Source organism: Budorcas taxicolor, chromosome X (assembly GCF_023091745.1).
Source record: "Budorcas taxicolor isolate Tak-1 chromosome X, Takin1.1, whole genome shotgun sequence".
Classification (NCBI taxonomy): domain Eukaryota; kingdom Metazoa; phylum Chordata; class Mammalia; order Artiodactyla; family Bovidae; genus Budorcas; species Budorcas taxicolor.
In genome coordinates this window covers 88551084-88570286 of record NC_068935.1, presented here as the reverse complement: position 1 = coordinate 88570286, position 19203 = coordinate 88551084, and the positions used below count along the sequence as shown (strand labels likewise).

The 19203-nt window shown below is 39.7% G+C and overlaps 1 pseudogene; it reads left to right on the top strand.

Moving 5' to 3' along the window:
• The first annotated feature begins 17130 nt into the window (after positions 1–17130).
• Positions 17131–17914, top strand: LOC128070219 (serine/arginine-rich splicing factor 10-like; annotated as a pseudogene).
• The last annotated feature ends 1289 nt before the right edge of the window (positions 17915–19203 follow it).

Below are 19203 nucleotides of genomic sequence, written 5' to 3'. Positions count from 1 at the left end.
TGCTGTATGGATGAAGTCTTGAGGCTACTGTAAGAAGAAGACTGAAAGACAGAGGCAGGAGGCTTAACTCCAAAACTTGAGAACACCAGAAAACTTCTGACTTCAGGGAACATTAATCAACAAGAGCTCATTCAAAAGCCTCCATACCTACACTGAAACCAAGCTCCACCCAAGAGCCAACAAGTTCCAGAGCAAGACATACCACACTAATTCTCTATCAATGCAGGAACACAGCCCTGGGCATTAAAATACAAGCTGGCCAAAGTCACATAAAACCCACAGACACCCCAAAACTCAATATTGGACACTTCACTGCACTCCAGAGAGAAGACATCCAGCTCCACCCACCAGAACACCAATGCAAGTTTCCCTAATCAGGAAACCTTGACAAGAAAGTACTCCAACCCCACCCACAGGGAGTAAACTTCACAATAAAGAGGAACCACAAACTTCCAGTATACAGAAAGGCCACTCCAAACACAGCAATCTAAACAAAATGAAAAGGCAGAGAAATATTCAGCAGGTAAAGGAACCTGATAAATTTCCACCAAATCAAACAAAAGAGGAGGAGATTGGGAGTTTACCTGAAAGAATAATTCAGAATGATAGTAAAGATGATACAAAATCTTGAAAACAAAATGGAGTTACAGATAAATAGACTAGAGACAAGGATTGAGAAGATGCAAGAAAAGTTTAACAAGGACCTAAAAGAAATTTAAAAAGAGTCAATCAATAATGAATAATGCAATAACTGAGATCAAAACCACTCTGGATGGAACCAACAGTAGAATAACTGAGGCAGAGGATAGGATAAGTGAGGTAAAAGATAGAATGGTGGAAATAAATGAAGCAGAGAGGAAAAAAGAAAAAAGAATTAAAAGAAATGAGGACAACCTCAGAGACCTCTGGGACAATGTTAAATGCCCAAACACTCAAATCATAGGAGTCCCAGAAAGACCACGAGAAAATACTTGAGGAGATAATAGTTGAAAACTTCCCTAAAATGAGGAAGGAAATAGCCACCCAAGTCCAAGAAACCCACAGAGTCCCAAACAGGATTAATCTGAGGTGAAATATTACAAGACATATATTAATCAAATTAACAAAGATCAAACACAAAGAACAAATATTAAAAGCAGCAAAGGAAAAGCAACAAATAACACACAAGGGAATTCCCATAAGGCTAACAGCTGATCTTTCAATGGAAACTCCTCAGGCCAGAAGGGAATGGCAGGACATACTTAAAGTGATGAAAGAGAAAAACCTACAGCCCAGATGACTACCCAGTAAGGATCTCATTCAAATATGAAGGAGAAATAAAAAGATTTACAAACAAGCAAAAGCTCAGAGAATTCAGCACCACCAAACCAGCTCTTCAACAAATGCTAAAGGATTTCTCTAGACAAGAAACACAGAAAACGATTATAAAATTGAACCCAAAATAACAAAATAAATGGCAACGGGATCTTATTTATCAATAATTACCTTAAATGTAAATGGGTTGAATGGCCCAACCAAAAGACAAAGACTGGCTGAATGGATACAAAACCAGTAGTAAATATAATGGTAATCTAAGTTAAATGCACCCATTCCAGTCCATTTTAGTTCACTGATTCCTAGAATGTCGACGTTCACTCTTGCCGTCTCCTGTTTGACCACTTCCCATTTGCCTTGATTCATGGACCTAACATTCCAGGTTCCTATGCAATATTGCTCTTTACAACATCAGACCTTGCTTCTATCATCAGTCACATCCACAACTGGGTATTGTTTTTGCTTTGGCTCCATCCCTTCATTCTTTCTGGAGTTATTTCTCCACTGATCTCCAGTAGCATATTGGGCACCTACCAACCAGGGGAGTTCCTCTTTCAGTATCCTATCCTTTTGCCTTTTCATACTGTTCATGGGGTTCTCAAGGCAAAAATACTGAAGTGGTTTGCCATTCTCTTCTCCAGTGGATCACATTTTCACATACCAGAAAATTACTAGAGCTAATTAATGAATATAGTAGAGTTGCAGAATATAAAATTAACACACAGAAATCCCTTGCATTCCTATACACTAGCAATGAGAAAACAGAAAGAGAAATTAAGGAAACAATTCCATTCACCATTGCAATGAAAAGAATAAAATACTTAGGAATATATCTACTTAAAGAAACAAAAGACCTATATGTAGAAAACTATAAAACATTGATGAAAGAAATCAAACAGAACACAAATAGATGGAGAAATATACCATGTTCATGGATTGGAAGAATCAATATATTGAAAATGAGTATACTACCCTAAGCAATCTATAGATTCAATGCAATCCCTATCAAGCTACCAACGGTATTTTTCAGAGAACTAGAACAAATAATTCCACAATTTGTATGGAAATACAAAAAATCTCGAATAGGGAGTGGTCCTAAGATGGGGGAGGAATAGGACAGGGAGACAACTTTCTCCCCCACAAATTCATTGAAAGAACATTTGAACGCCAAGCAAATTCCACAAAACAACTTCTGAATGCTGCCAGAGGACATCAGGCACCCAGAAAGGCAGCCCATTGTCTTCGAAAGGACGTAGGACAAAATATAAAAAGAGAGACAAAAGAGGTAGGGATGGAGATTCATCCCAGGAAGGGAGTCTTAGAAAAGAGAAGTTTACAAACACCAGGAAACACACTCTCTGGAGGGTCTGTGGCAAGCCTTGGAATCTCAGGGGGAACATAACCAGGACAAAAAATAAATAAATAATTAAACCCCACAGATTGTGAGCCTAACAGCAACTCCCAGCAGAGCAGCAGCCCAGATGCTCTCATCCCCTACTAGCAAGCGGGGGCTGGACAGGGAGGCGCGGGCTACATTGCTTAGGTAAAGGACCGGGCCTGAAGGCCCTGAGGGCAATCTGAGGGAACTAGCTTGAGATAGCAACCCAGACTGTGGGATATCTATCCCACGAAAAGCCCTAACCTAAGACACCGCCAGGCCTTCTCACAGAACAAAGGAATGAGCAGAGCTAGCTGGCTGCAGACTGGCCCATCCCCTGCCAGAGGCAGACAGGTGAGGGCAGCCAGAGCCAGAGGGGGGCAATTGTGGCCCCAGAGAGGCATCCTATACCAAACTGCAAGCAGGTTCTATTGCTAACCAAGACTTCTTGGGATTCTGGATGATTGACATCCGCCAGGAGGGTCACAGCCAGAGATCAGCTCCCCAGAAGAGACACATGGCACTCCTGAGAAGGCACGCCTGTTGTACACCAAGAAAACCGAGCAGCTGGGATGGGGGAGGCTATAAGTCACAGTCTTCAACTGCGGGCGACTGTGTTCACCAAGCACCTGGTAACCTGAGCAGCTCAGACCTGGGATGGGCACAAAACACAGGCCCAACCAAGTATGCACCTTTGTGGAGTACCCGAGAACCTGAACCTGAGTGGCTTAGACCTGGGAGTGCATACAACCTAGGGCCAGCATAAGACAGTTCCCAGCAGAGCAACCTAGAGTCTGAGCAGTGTAGACTGGGAAAGCACACATGCTGTGAGGGGGGGCAAACCCAGTGTAGCTGGCACATGCCGGTGATATTTGTTTGCAGTGTTCCTCCCTCTGCACAACACGACTGAACAAGTGAGCCTAAAAAAAGTGACCACCACCGCCCCCCTTGTGTCAGGGTGGAAATTAGACACTGAAAAGGCCAGCAAACAGAAGAAGCTAAAATAAACAGAAGGAGCAACTTTGGAAGTGACAGGTGCAATAGATTAAAACCCTGTAGTTAACACTAACTACATAGGAAGGAGCCTATAGACCTTTAAGAAGTACAAGCTGAAACAAGGAACTATCGCAAAATGAACTGACCCCACACTGTCTGCAACAATTCCAGAGAAAGTCCTAGATATATTTCTACTACTATCATTTTTAATTAAAAAAATTATTTTAAGTCCACTATTATTCCTTTAATTTTCATTTTTATAACCTACTATTACCTTGCAAAAAAAAAACCCCTATTGTTATGGCAAACTTCATATATATATATAGTTTATCATTTTTGTGACTTTGGTTTTTTTAATATTGTATTTTTGAAAATCTAACCTCTACTCCAGATTTTTAATCTTTGCTTTTTGGTATTTGTTATCAACTTTGTACCTTTAAGAACCCAATCTTCAGTACCCATTTTTACTTGGGAGCGAAATCACTGGCCTGATTGCTCTCTCCCCATTTTGACTCTCCTTTCTCTCCAACAGGTCACCTGTTTCTCCCTCCTCCCTCTTTTCTTCTCTACCCAACTCTGTGAATCTCTTTGTGTCTTTCAGGCTGTGGAGAACACTAAGGGAACTGATTACTGGCTGGATCTGTCTCTCTCCTTTTGATTCCCCTTTTCTCCTCCTGGCCACCTCTGTCTCCTTCCTCCCTCTTCTCTTCTCTGTGTAAATCTGTGAACATCTCTGAGGGATACAGACTGTGGAGAGCACATAATGAAATGATTACTGGCTAGCTTGCTCCCTCCTCTTTTGATTCCCCCTCTTCTCCTCCTAGTCACCTCTATCTCCCTCCTCCTTCTTCTCTCTCCATGTAACTCTGTGTACCTCTCAGGGTGTCCCTCACTATGGAGAAACTTCTCATCATTAACCTAGATGTTTTACCATTGGTGCTGTATAGATGGAGAAGTCTTGAGGCTTCAAGAATAAGATTGAAAATCTGAGGCAGGAGGCTTAAGTCCAAATTCTGAGAACACCAGAGACTCCTGACTCCAAGGAACATTAATCAATAGGAGCTCATCAAACGCCTCCATACCTACACTGAAACCAAGCACCACCCAAGAGCCAACAAGTTCTAGAGCAAGACATACCATGCAAATTCTCCAGCAACACAGGAACATAGCCCTGAGCTTCAATATACAGGCTGCCCAAAGTCACACCAAACCCACTGACATCTCAAAACTCATTACTGGACACTTCATTGCATTCCAGAGAGAAGAAATCCAGCTCCACCCACAAGAACACCAACACAAGCTTCCCTAACCAGGAAACCTTGACAAGCCACCCATCCAACCCCACCCACAGCAAAGAACTGCCATAATAAAGAAGAACCACAAACTGCCAGAATACAAAAAGGCCACCCCAAACACAGCAATATAAACAAGATGAAAAGGCAGAGAAATACCCAGCAGGCAAAGGAACAGGATAAATGCCCACCAAACCAACCAAAAGAGGAAGAAATAGGGAATCGACCTGATAAAGAATTGTGAATAATGATAGTGAAAATGATCCAAAACCTTGAAAACAAATTGGAGTTACAGATAAATAGCCTGGAGACAAGGATCGAGAAGATACAAGAAAGTTTAACAAGGACCTAGAAAAAATAAAAAAGGGTCAATATATGATGAATAATGCAATAAATGAGATCAAAAACACTCTGGAGGGAACCAACAGTAGAATAATGGAGGCAGAAGATAGGATAAGTGAGGTAAAAGATAGAATGGTAGAAATAAATGAAGCAGAGAGGAAAAAAGAATTAAAAGAAATGCGGACAACCTCAGAGACCTCTGGACAATGTTAAATGCCCAAACATTCGAATCATAGGAGTCCCAGAAGAAAAAGACAAAAAGAAAGACCATGAGAAAATACTTGAGGAGATAATAGTTGGAAACTTCCCTAGAATGGGGAAGGAAATAGCCACCAAAGTCCAAGAAATCCAGAGAGTCCCAAACAGGATAAACCCAAGGTGAAACACCCCAAGAAACATATTAATCAAACTAACAAAAATAAAAAATAAAGAACAAATATTAAAAGCAGCAAGGGAAAAAACAACAAATAACACACAAGGGGAATCCCATAAGGATAACACCTAATCTTTCAATAGAAACAATTCAGGCCAGGAGGGAATGGCAGGGCATACTTAAAGAGATGAAAGAAAATAACCTACAGCCCAGATTACTGTACCCAGTAAGGATCTCATTCAAAAATGAAGGAGAAATCAAAAGCTTTACAGACAAGCAAAAGCTGAGAGAATTCAGCATCACCAAACTAGCTCTCCAACAAATGATAAAGGGTCTTCTCTAGACAGGAAACACAGAAAGGGTGTATAAACTCAAACCCAAAACAACAAAGTAAATGGCAACAGGATCATACTTATCAATAATTACCTTAAATGTAAATGGGTTGAATGGCCCAACCAAAAGACAAAGACTGACTGAATGGATACAAAAACAAAACCCCTATATATGTTGTCTACAAGAGACACACCTCAAAACAAGGGGCAGATACAGACTGAAAGCGAAGGGCTGGAAGAACATATACCATGCAAATAGAGACCAGAAGAAAGCAGGAGTAGCAATACTCATATCAGATACAGTAAAATTTAAAACAAAGGCTGTGAAAAGAGACAAAGATGGACACTACATAATGATCAAAGGATCAATCCAGGAAGAAGATACAACAATTATAAATATATATGCACCCAGCATAGGAGCACCACAATATGTAAGACAAATGCTAACAAGTATGAAAGGGGAAATTAACAATAACACAATAATAGTGGGAGACTCTAATACCCCACTCACACCTATGGATAGATCAACTAAACAAAAAATTAACAAGGAAACACAAACTTTAAACAATACAATAGACCAGTTAGACCTAATTGATATCTATAGGACATTTCACCCCAAAACAATGAATTTCCCCTTTTTCTCAAGTGCACCCGGAACTTTCTCTAGGATAGATCACATCCTAGGCCATAAATCTAGCCTTGGTAAATTCAAAAAATTTGAAATCATTCCAAGCATCTTTTCTGACCACAATGCAGTAAGATTAGATGTCAATTACAGGAGAAAAGCTATTAAAAATTCCAACATACGGAGGTTGAACAACACGCTGTTGAATAAACAATAAATCACAGAAGAAATCAAAAAAGAAATTAACATATGCATAGAAATGAATGAAAACGAAAACATAACAACCCAAAACCTATGGGACACAGTAAAAGCAGTGCTAAGGGGAAGGTTCTTAGCAATAAAGGCTTACCTCAAGAAAAAAGAAAAAAGTAAACTAAATAACCTAACTCTACACCTAAAGCAACTAGAAAAGGAAGAAAAAAGAACCCCAGGGTTAGTAGAAGGAAAGAAATCTTAAAAATTAGGGCAGAAATAAATGCAAAAGAAACAAAAGAGACCATAGCAAGAGTCAACAAAGGCAACACCTGGTTCTTTGAGAAGATAAATAAAATTGATAAACCATTAGCCAGACTCATCCAGAAACAAAGGAAGAAAAATCAAATCAACAAAATCAGAAATGAAAATGGTAAGATCACAACAGACAATGCAGAAATACAGAGGATCATAAGACCACTTTTATGTTTTATATTTGCATAAGGCCATTTATGCAAATAAAATGGACAACTTGGAAGAAATGGACAAATTCTTAGAAAATGACAATTTTCCAAAACGGAACCAGGAAGAAACAGAAAATCTCAACAGACCCATCACAAGCACAGAAATTGAAACTGTAATCAGAAATCTTCCAGCAAACAAAAGTCCAGGACCAGACAGCTTCACAGCTGAATTCTGCCAAAAATTTAGAGAAGAGCTAATGCCTATCCTACTCAAACTCTTCCAGAAAATTGCAAAGGAAGGTAAACTTCCAAACTCATTCTATGAGGCCACCATCACCCTCATACCAAAACCTGACATAGATGCCACAAAAAAAGAAAACTACAGGCCAATATCACTGATGAACATAGATGCAAAAATCCTTAATAAAATTCTAGCAAACAGAATCCAACAACATATTAAAAAGATCATACATCATGACCAAGTGGGCTTCATCCCAGGGATGCAAGGATTCTTCATTATCCACAAATCAATCAATGTAATACACCACATTAACAAATTGAAACATAAAAACCACATGATTATCTCAATAGATGCAGAGAAAGCCTTTGACAAAAGTCAACATCCATTTATGACAAAAACCCTCCAGAAAGCAGGCATAGAAGGAACAGACCTCAACATAATAAAAGCTATATATTTATAAATCCGCAGCAAACATTATCCTCAATGGTGAAAAATTGAAAGCATTTCCCCTAAAGTCAGGAACAAGACAAGGGTGCCCACTCTCACCACTACTATTCAACATAGTTTTGGAAGTTTTGGCCACAGCAATCAAAGCAGAAAAAGAAATAAAAGGAATCCAGATTGGAAAAGAAGAAGTAAAACTCTCACTGTTTCCAGATGATATGATCCTCTATACAGAAAACCCTAAAGACTCCACCAGAAAAGTACTAGAGCTAATCAATGAATATACTAAAGTTGCAGGATATAAAATCAACACACAGAAATCCCTTGCATTCCTATACACTAATAATGAGAATATAGAAAGAGAAATTAAGGAAACAATTTCATTCACCATTGCAACGAAAAGAATAAAATACTTGGGAATATATCTACTTAAAGAAACTAAAGACCATATAGTTTATAGAAAACTATAAAACACTGGTGAAAGAAATCAAAGAGGACAAAAATAGATGGCGAAATATACCATGTTCATGGATCAGAAGAATCAATATACTGAAAATGAGTATACGACCCAAAGCAATTTATAGATTCAATGCAACCCCTATCAAGCTACCAACGGCATTTTTCAGAGAACTAGAACAAATAATTTCACAATTTGTATGGAAATACAAAAAACTTTGAATAGCCAAAGCAATCTTGAGAAAGAAGAATGGAACTGGAGGAATCAACCTGCCTGACTTCAGTCTCTACTACAAAGCCACAGTCATCAAGACAGTATGGTACTGGCACAAAGACAGAAATATAGATCAATGGAGCAAAATAGAAAGCCCAGAAATAAATCCATGCACCTATGGACACCTTATCTTTGACAAAGGAGGCAAGAATATACAATGGAGAAAAGACAATCTCTTTAACAAGTGGTCCTGGGAAAACTGGTCAATCACTTGTAAAACAATGAAACTAAATCACTTTCTAACACCATACACAAAAATAAACTCAAAATGGATTAAAGATCTAAATATTATACAGAGTGAAGTAAGCCAGAAAGAAAAACACCAATACAGTATACTAACACATATATATGGAATTTAGAAAGATGGCAATGATGACCCTGTATGCAAGACAGCAAAAAAGACACAGATGTGTATAATGGACTTTTGGACTCAGAGGGAGAGAGAGAGGGTGGGATGATTTGGGAGAATGGCATTCTAACATGTATAATATCATGTGAGAATCGAATCGCCAGTCTATGTCTGATGCAGGATACAGCATGCTTGGGGCTGGTGCATGGGGATGACCCAGAGAGATGTTATGGGGAGGGAGGTGAGAGGGGGATTCATGTTTGGGAACGCATGTAAGAATTAAAGATTTTAAAATTAAAAAAAAAGGTAAAAAAAAAAAAGATCTAAATATAACATCAGAAACTATAAAACTCCTAGAGGGAAACATAAGCAAAACACTCTCCAACATAAATCACAGCAGGATCCTCTATGACCCACCTCCCAGAATATTGGAAATAAAAACAAAAGTAAACAAATGGGACCTAATTAAAATTAAAAGGTTCTGCAGAACAAATAAAACTACAAGCAAGGTGAAAAGACAGCCTTCAGATTGGGAGAAAATAATAGCAAATGAAGCAATGGACAAAGAATTAATTTCAAAAACATACAAGCAACTCCTACAGCTTAATTCCAGAAAAATAAATGACCCAATCAAAAAGTGGGCCAAAGAACTAAACAGACAGTTCTCCAAAGAAGACATAGAGATGGCTAACAAACATTTGAAAAGATGCTCAACATCACTCATTATCAGAGAAATGCAAATCAAAACCACAATGAGGTATCATCTCACACTGGTCAAAATGGCTGCTATCAAAAGTCTATGAACAATAAATGCTGGAGAGGGTGTGGAGAGAAGGGAACCCTCTTACACACTTGGTGGGCATGCAAACTAGTACAATCACTATGGAGAACAGTGTGGAGATTCCGTAAAAAACTGGAAATAGAACTGCCGTATGACCCAGCATTCCCACTGCTGGGCATACACACCAAGGAAACTAGAATTGAAAGAGACACGTGCACCCCAATGTTCATCACAACACTGTTTATAATAGCCAGGACTTGGAAGCAACCTAGATGTCCATCAGCAGATGAATGAATAAGAAAGTTGTGGTACATATACATAATGGAATATTACTCAGCCATTAAAAAGAATACATTTGAATCAATTCTAATGAGGTGGATGAAACTGGAGCCTATTATACAGAGTGAAGTAAGCCAGAAAGAAAAACACCAATACAGTATACTAATGCATATATATGAAATTTACAAAGATGGTAACGATAACCCTGTATGCAAGATAGCAAAAGAGACACAGATGTATAGAACAGTCTTTTGGACTCTGTGGGAGAGGGCAAGGGCAGGATGATATGGGAGAATGGCATTGAAACGTGTAAATTATCACATGTGAAATGAATCACCAGTCCAGGTTCGATGCATGATACAGGATGCTCGGGGCTGGTGCACTGGGATGACCCAGAGGGATGGGATTGGGAGGGAGTTGGGAGGGGGGTTCAGGATGGGGAATACATGTACACCCATGGCAGATTCATGTCAATATATGGCAAAAGCATTACAATATTTTAAAGTAAAATATAAATAAATAAATAAAACTTTAAAAAAAAAACTCGAATAGCCAAAGCAATCTTGAGAAAGAAGAATGGAACTGGAGGAATCAACCTGCCTGACTTCAGAGTATACTACAAAGCTACAGTCATCAAGACAGGATGGCACTGACACAAAGACAGAAATATAGATCAATGGAACAAAATAGAAAGCCCAGAGATAAATCCTCACACCTATGGACATCTTACCTTTGACAAAGGAGGCAAGAATATACAATGGATTAAAGACAATCTCTTTAACAAGTGGTGCTGGGAAAACTGGTCAGCCACTCATAAAAGAATGAAACTAGAACACTTTCGAACACCATACACAAAAATAAACTCAAAATGGATTAAAGATCTAAATGTAAGACCAGAAACTATAAAACTCCTAGAGGAAAACATAGGCAAAACACTCTGACATAAATCACAGCAGGATCCTCTGTGATCCACCTCCCAGAGTAATGGAAATAAAAGCAAAACTAAACATATGGGACCTAACTAAACTTAAAAGCTTTTGCACAACGAAGGAAACTATAAGCAAAGTGCAAAGACAGCCTTCAGAATGGGAGAAAATAATAGCAAATGAACAACTGACAAAGAATTAATCTTAAAAATATACAAGCAACTCCTGAAGCTCAATCCAGAAAAATAAATGACCCAATCAAAAAGTAGGCCAAAGAACTAAATAGACATTTCTCCAGAGAAGACATACAGATGGCTAACAAACACATGAAAAGATGCTCAACATCACTCATTATCAGAGAAATGCAAAACCACAATGAGTTGCACCACAAGTGCAAAACCACTCAACACCACAATGAGTTACCATCACACTCTGGTCAGAATGGCTGCTATCAAAAAGTCTACAAACAATAAATGCTGGAGAGGGTGTGGAGAAAAGGCAACCCTCTTACACTGTGGTGGGAATGCAAACTAGTACAGCCACTAGGGAGAATAGTGTGGAGATTCCTTAAAACATTGGAAATAGAACTGCCATACGACCCAGTACCCCACTGTTGGGCACACACACTGAGGAAACCAGAATTGAAAAAAACACGTGTACCCCAATGTTCATTGCAGCACTGTTTTTAATAGCTAGGACATGGAAGCAACCTAGATATCCATCAACAGACGAGTGGGTAAGAAAGCAGTGGTACATATACACAATTGAATATTACCAGCTATCAAAAAGAACACATTTGAATCAGTTCTAATGAGGTGGATGAAACTGGAACCTATTACACAAAGTGAAGTAAGTCAGAAAGAACAACACAGTATATTAATGCATATATCTGGAATTTAGAAAGATGGTAACGATGACCCTATATGAGAGACAGCAAAAGAGACACAGATATAAAGAACAGCCTTTTTTACTCTGTGGGAGAAAGCAAGGGTGGGATAATTTGAGAGAATAGCATTGAAACATGTATATTACCATATGTGAAATAGATCGCCAGTCCAGGTTCAATGCATGAGACAGGGCGCTCAGGGCTGGTGCACTGGGACAATCCTGAGGGAGGGGATGGGGAGGGACATGGGAGGGGGTTTCAGGATGGGGGACACATGTACACCCATGGCTGATTTATGTCAATGTATGGCAAAAACCACTATAATATTGTAAAGTAATTAGCTTCCAATTAAAATTAATTAATTAATTTTTAAAAAACAAACAAACAAAGACTTACTTCAAGTCAGGTAGTGTCAGTCCTTTGACTTTTTTGGTGTTTTTCAGTACTGTATTGTCTATTCTGGGCTTCTCAGATGGCTCCCGTGGTAAAGAATCCACCTGCTAATGCAGGATACATAAGAGATGTGGGTTTGATCCCTGAGTCAGGAAGATCTCCTGGAGGAGGGCATGGCAACCCACTCCAGTATTCTTGCCTGGAGAATCTCATGAACAGAGGAGCCTGACAGGCTATGGTCCATAGCGTCACTAAGAGTTGGACACAACTGAAGCAACTTAGCATTCACGCACACACATTGTCTATTCTGGATCTTTTGCCTTTCCACATAATGGTTAGAATCAGTTTGTTGATAACCACAGAATAACTTGCAAGTTTTGTATTGAAATTGCATTGAATCTATAGATCAAGTTGGGAAGAATTGATATAACAATAATGTTGAGTCTTCCAATCCATGATTATGGAATGTCTCTCTATGAATTTATATCTTATTTGATTTATTACATCAAAGTTTTATAGTTTTACTCATATATATTTTGTATATATATTTTGACTTTATGCCTGCTGCTGCTAAGTTGCTTCAATTGTGTCCGACTCTGTGCAACCCCATAGACAGCAGCCCACCAGGCTCTCCCGCCCCTGGGATTTTCCAGGCAAGAACACTAGAGTGGGTGACTTTATGCCTAAGGTTTCTTTTTTGGTACTAATGTAAATGGGACAATTTTTTTTTTCAATTTCAAATTCAATTATTAATAGATGTTATGTAGGAAAGCATTTGACTTTTGTATATTAACTTTATATCCTGTGACTTTGCTATAATTACTTGGGAGTTTCTAGAATTTTATCCTAATAAAAAATGAATAATTTGGGGGATTATTCACATAGACACTTCCGAGGTCAGGGGTGGCGGCTGAGAGTGCCAGGCTGAGATGGCGCAGGAGCGGCCGAGAGGAGCTACCCCACATCCTGAGGCCAGGGGTGGCGGCCAGGAGGAGCTAACCCCGCCCGAGCCCAGGGGCAGGCTGCTGAAAGGAGCAACCCCACATTCAAGGAGCGGTGGCTGCATGGGAGCAGAAGGGCCGAGAGGAGCTACTCCACGTTCAAGGTCAGGAGGGGCAGCGGTGAGGAGATACCATTCGTCCAAGGTAAGGAGCAGTGGCTGCGCTTTGCTGGAGCAGCCATGAAGAGATACCCCATGTCCAAGGTAAGAGAAACCTAAGTAAGATGGTAGGTGTTGCAAGAGGGCATCAGAGGGCAGACAAACTGACCATAGTCACAGAAAACTAGTCAATCTAATCACATGGACCACAGCCTTGTCTAACTCAATGAAACTAAGCCATGCCCTGTGGGGCCACCCAAGATGGGAGGGGGTGGGTCATGGTGGAGAGGTCTGACAGAATGTGGTCCACTGGATAAGGGAATGGCAAACCACTTCAGTATTTTTGCCTTGAGAACCCCATGAACAGTATGAAAAGGCAAAATGATAGGATACTGAAAGAGAACTCCCCAGGTCGGTAGGTGCCCAATATGCTACTGAAGATCAGTGGAGAAATAACACCAGAAAGAATGAAAGGATGGAGCCAAAGCAAAAACAATACCCAGTTGTGGATGTGACTGGTGATAGAAGCAAGGTCCAATGCTGTAAAGAGCAATATTACATAGGAACCTGGAATGTTAGATCCGTGAATCAAGGCAAATGGGAAGTGGTCAAACAGGAGATGGCAAGAGTGAACATCGACATTCTAGGAATCAGCAAACTAAAATGGACTGGAATGGGTGAATTTAACTCAGATGACCATTATATCTACTACTGCGGGCAGGAATCCCACAGAAGAAATGGAGTAGCCATCATGGTCAACAAAAGAGTCCAAAATGCAGTACTTGGATGCAATCTCAAAAATGACAGAATGATCTCTGCTCGTTTCCAAAGCAAACCACTCAATATCACAGTATATGCCCCAACCAGTACCACTGAAGAAGCTGAAGTTGAACGGTTCTATGAACACCTATAAGACCTTTTAAAACTAACACTACAAAAAGATGTCCTTTTCATTATAGGGGACTGGAATGCAAAAGGAGGAAGTCAAGAAACACCTGGAGTAACAGGCAAATTTGGCCTTGGAATGTGGAATGAAGCAGGGCAAAGACTAACAGAGTTTTGCCAAGAAAATGCACTGGTCATAGCAAACACCCTCTTCCAACAATACAAGAGAAGACTCTACACATGGACATCACCAGATGGTCAACACTGAAATCAGATTGATTCTATTCTTTGCAGCTAAAGATGGAGAAGCTCTATACAGTCAGCAAAAACAAGACCAGAAGCTGACTGTAGCTCAGATCATGAACTCCTTATTGCCAAATTCAGACTTAAATTGAAGAAAGTAGGGAAAACCACTGGACCATTCAGGTATGACCTAAATCAAATCCATTATGATTATACAGTGGAAGTGAGAAATAGATTTAAGGGCCTAGATCTGATAGGCAGAGTGCCTGATGAACTATGGACAGAGGTTTGTGACATTGTACAGGAGACAGGATTCAAGACCATCCCCATGGAAAAGAAATGCAAAAAAGCAAACTGGCTGTCTGGGGAGGCCTTACAAATAGCTGTGAAAAGAAGAGAAGCGAAAAGCAAAGGAGAAAAGGAAAGATATAAGCATCTGAATGCAGAGTTCCAAGGAATAGCAAGAAGAGATAAGAAAGCCTTCCTCAGTGATCAATGCAAAGAAACAGAGGAAAACAACAGAATGGGAAAGACTAGAGATCTCTTCAAGAAAATTAGAGATACCAAGGGGACATTTCATGCAAAGATGGGCTTGATAAAGGACAGAAATGGTATGGACCTAACAGAAGCACAAGATATTAAGAAGAGGTAGCAAGAATACATAGAAAACTGTACAAAAAAGATCTTCACGACAAAGATAATCACGAAGGTGTAAACACTCACCTAGAGCCAGACATCCTGGAATGTGAAGTCAAGTGGGCCTTAGAAAGCATCACTATGAACAAAGCTAGTGGAGGTGATGGCATTCCAGTGGAGCTATTTCAAATCCTAAAAGATGATGCTGTGAAAGTGCTGCACTCAATATGCCAACACATTTGGAAAACTCAGCAGTGTCCACAGAACTGGAAAAGGTCAGTTTTCATTCCAATCTCAAAGAAAGGCAATGCCAAAGAATGCTCAAACTACCGCACAATTGCACTCATCTCACATGTTAGTAAAGTAATGCTCAAAATTCTCCAAGCCAGGCTTCAGTGAACCATGAACTTCCAGATGTTCAAGCTGGTTTTAGAAAAGGCAGAGGAACCAGAGATCAAATTGCCAACATCCGCTGGATCATGGAAAAAGCAAGAGAGTTCCAGAAAAACATCTATTTCTGCTTTATTGACTATGCCAAAGCCTTTGTGTAGATCACAATAAACTGTGGAAAATTCTGAAAGAGATGGGAATACCAGACCACCTAACCTGCCTCTTGAGAAACCTGTGTGCAGGTCAGGAAGCAACAGTTAGAACTGGACATGGAACAACAGACTGGTTCCCAATAGGAAAAGGAGTACATCAAGGCTGTATATTGTCACCCTGCTTATTTAACTTATATGCAGAGTACATCATGAGAAACGCTGGACTGGAAGAAGCACAAGCTGGAATCAAGATTGCCGGGAGAAATATCAATAACCTCAGATATGCAGATGACACCACCCTTATGGCAGAATGTGAAGAGGAACTAAAAAGCCTCTTGATGAAAGTGAAAGAGGAGAGTGAAAAAGTTGGCTTAAAGCTCAACATTCAGAAAACTAAGATCATGACATCCGGTCCCATCACTTCATGGGAAATAGACGGGGAAACAGTGGAAACAGTGTCAGACTTTATTTTGGGGGGCTCCAAAATCACTGCAGATGGTGAGTGCAGCCATGAAATTAAAAGACGCTTACTCCTTGGAAGAAAAGTTATAACTGACCTAGATAGCATATTAAAAAGCAGAGACATTACTCTGGCAACAAAGTTTTGTCTAGTCAAGGCTATGGTTTTCTCCAGTAGTCATGTATGGATGTGCGAGTTGGACTGTGAAGTAACCTGAGCGCTGAAGAATTGATGCTTTTGAACTGTATTGTTGGAGAAGACTCTTGAGAGTCCCATGGACTGCAAGGAGATCCAACCAGTCCATTCTAAAGGAGATCAGTCCTGGGATTTCTTTGGGAGGAATGATGCTAAAGCTGAAACTCCGGTACTTTGGCCACCTCATGCAAAGAGTTGACTCATTGGAAAAGACTGATGCTGGGAGGGATTGGGGGCAGGAGGAGAAGGGGACGACAGAGGATGAGATGGCTGGATGGCATCACCGACTCGATGGACATGAGTCTGAGTGAACTCCAGGAGTTGGTGATGGACAGGGAGGCCTGGCATGCTGCAATTCATGTGGTCGCAAAGAGTCGGACACGACTGAGAGACTGAGCTGAACTGATTCACGTAGACAATCATGCCTATCTACACACAAAGAAAATTTTATATCTTGTTTCCAATTTGTATACCTTGTATATGTTTCTCTTTACTTAATGCATTAACTAAGATTTACAGTGCTGAATAGGAGTGATGAGAAGTGCATCCTTGACTTTTTAGCAATCTTAGAGATAGAAAGGATAGTTTCTCACCTTTAAGTATGATGTTAGGTGAAGGTTTTTGTAGATTAAAAAAAAATCAAGATAAGTGTGTCTGAGGAGGATTCGGCGCTGAAGTTGCGGACGGTTTGCTGAGCCTGTTAGTGTCCCTGCAGAGACTCAACGCCGGCATCATGTCCCGGTACCTGCGCCCCCCCAACACGTCTCTCTTCGTGAGGAACGTGGCCGACGATACCAGGTCTGAAGATTTATGTTGGGAATTTGGTCGTTTCGGCCCTATAGTTGATGTGTATGCTCACTTGGTTTCTACACTCTCCATCCAAGAGGATTTGCCTATGTTCAATTTGAGGATGTTCATGATGCCGAAGATGCTTTACATAATTTAGACAGAAAGTGAATTTGTGGACGCCAAACTGAAATACAGTTTGCACAGAGGGATCGAAAGACTCCAAATCAGATGAAAGCCAAGGAAGGGAGGAATGTGTATAGTTCTTCACGCTATGATGATTATGACAGATACAGACGTTCTAGAAGCCGAAGTTATGACAGAAGAAGATCAAGAAGTCGGTCCTTCGATTACAACTATGAAGATCTTATAGTCTTAGAAATATACCGACTGGAAAACCACAGCGTAGCAGAAGCCATTCCGACAATGATAGATTCAAACACCAAAATCGGTCTTTTTCAAGATCTAAATCCAATTCAAGATCACGGTCCAAGTCCCAGCCCAGGAAAGAAATGAAGGCTAAATCACGTTCTAGGTCTGCATCTCACACCAAAACTAGAGGCACCTCTAAAACAGATTCCAAAATACATTATAAGTCTGGCTCAAGATATGAAGAGGAATCAAGGAAAAAAGAACCACCTAGATCCAAATCTCAATCAAGATCACAGTCTAGGTCTAGGTCAAAATCTAGGTCAAGGTCTTGGATTAGTCCTAAGTCCAGTGGCCACTGATAGTATAAACCATGATATTTTTAGGCATGTATCATTCATTTACTCATAGTTTGGTTTACTTAAATTATCAGGAATACAATGTTGCAATGATGCTTAAAAAACACTTGTCAGTTTTCCCTGTACCAGGCAATGGTTATAATTAACATGATATGCTGTTGAGAAGCCACTCTTAAGAGTCCAGTTTGTTTAATGTTATGGGCAGCTACCAATTCGTGGTGTCTCTGCATATTTTTGTAAAGATTCTCATTTTTATGCTTGAAGTATTGGTGAATAGATGTTGGTTGACCATAATTTGCAACATTGTCTTATTAAAAATAAACTTTCACATCCATAATTGGTAGAACTGTTAACCTAGAAACGTAGTTTGCTAATAAGATAGAATGATAAAAAAGTGAAGTTGTAGCCACAGTACAACACTGACTGACCAGACACATTTAGGTTCAGGGTGGACCTTTTTGTCTTGTCAAGATGTTTAGGCCCGTGATGATAATTTATGGCACAGTGTGGAATAGTTCTTTTGTTAACCCCCACTGTCTTGAAAAATGACAAGTGGGTTAAGTAGCATTTTCAGGCAGATTGTTTGATTGAAACAAGGAGCCTTCACTTTCCTGGTTTCTATGAAGATTTGGAACCATACAAACGTCGGAAAAACTCACCTTAAAACTTGGGCAGGTTGATGATGGCAGAAATAATTTTAAGGGTAAAAGAATGCTCTTATGTAGTTACTCTCAACTTTAAGGAGCGTTGTTGACCATAATATTGCATAGTTTTCTTACTGCTGTTAAAAGCAAGTAAAGTGTTTCAAAGGAGGTTTTGTTTGTGAGTGTGCATAGTGTAAGAGGACTGAATTTTGATGCTTAAAGCACTTGGTGTGTGCATTTGTATAAAAATGTGCCCATCTCTTTATGAAGGAAGGTTGTTCTTCACACCTCAGTTTATTTAATGTGAGGCAAGTTAAAAAACAACACTCCCATTCTAAGTGATTCTCTGGTGCCATGAGATTTAAAATAACTTTGGAAAAAATTAATTTCAAGAAAGTCACATCTCTTTGAGTTTTTGATTGTAGTACCTGATAAAAATGTAGTGTAGTACCTGATAAAAATAAGAGGATAATACCCTACTCTTTATAAAAATTTCTAACATCTCTCTGTGAGATCATGTGGGGGCAATAAAAAGTGACTTGATATGTCCAGTCTCATTTCAGATTAAAAGCTAGCATCTTTAAAATTTTAGATTGCTTGCTTACAGGCATAAGTAAGAAATGTTGTGGGGAAACTAACCCTTTTAGA